The sequence below is a fragment of the Pteropus alecto genome, unplaced genomic scaffold (genome assembly GCF_000325575.1).
Source record: "Pteropus alecto unplaced genomic scaffold, ASM32557v1 scaffold22, whole genome shotgun sequence".
NCBI lineage: Eukaryota > Metazoa > Chordata > Mammalia > Chiroptera > Pteropodidae > Pteropus > Pteropus alecto.
Genome location: NW_006434839.1, coordinates 19,255,642 through 19,256,715, shown reverse-complemented (window position 1 = coordinate 19,256,715; position 1,074 = coordinate 19,255,642).

Below are 1,074 nucleotides of genomic sequence, written 5' to 3'. Positions count from 1 at the left end.
TGAGAAATTTAACAAACAGATAAAAAAAAACATAAAAAAAGAGAGAAAACATTTAATAATAAACAGTCAGAAATAAAGAATACAATAACTGCAATGAAGAATACATTAGATGACATCAATAACAGATTAAATGAAACACAGGATTGAATCAGCAATTTGGAAGACAAAGTAGAGAAAAACACCTAATCAAACAGCAAAAAAAAAAAAAAAAAAAGAATTTTAAAATTGAGGTTAGCTTTTCTACCCTGGCTGTTTGAGGATTGGCTATCAACATAAACAATACAATAACTGTTCAGACCAGGAAGCTCATGATCAACAGACTAGTTTAGCAGAAGAAAAAAAAAATGGTCATCAACATCCTACACCCTGGGAAGGCTGTAGTACCTAAGACAGAAATTTGGTGAAAACTAGCCAAAATGTACAAGGCCACACCAGATGTCCTCTTTGTATATGGATTCAGAATTCATTTTGGTGGTGGCAAGAAAAGTGGCTTTGGCATGACTTGTGATTCCTTGGTTTATGCAAAGAAAAATGAACTCAAATATAGACTTATGAGACATGGCCCGTATGAAAAAACGACCTCAGAAAACAGCAGAGAGAAAGCAAAAACAGAATGAAGAAAGTCAGGGGGACTGCAAAGACCAATGTTGGTGATAGCAAAAAGTGAGCTAGAGACTGGACAATAGAAGTAAAGAATTTTCAGTGACTTTATCTGTGATGATGCTACAGATTTTTCATGCAAAAATTAATAAACCAAGAACTTTTTTAAAAAATGAAGGTAATTTAAGGGACCTCTGGGACAACATGAAAAGTAACAACATTTGCATAATAGGGGTACCAGAAGGAGAGAAGAGAGAGTGAAGAATTAAAAACCTATTTAAAGAAATAATGACAAAAATTTCCTAACGTGGTGAATAAAATAGACATAGGAGCCCAAGAAGCACAGTCCCAAATAAGAAGAACTCAAAGAGGCCCACACCAAGACATATCATAATTAAAATGTCAAAGTTTACAGACAAAGAGAGAATCCTAAAAGCAACAGGAGAAAGACTAGTTACCTACAAGAGAGCTCTC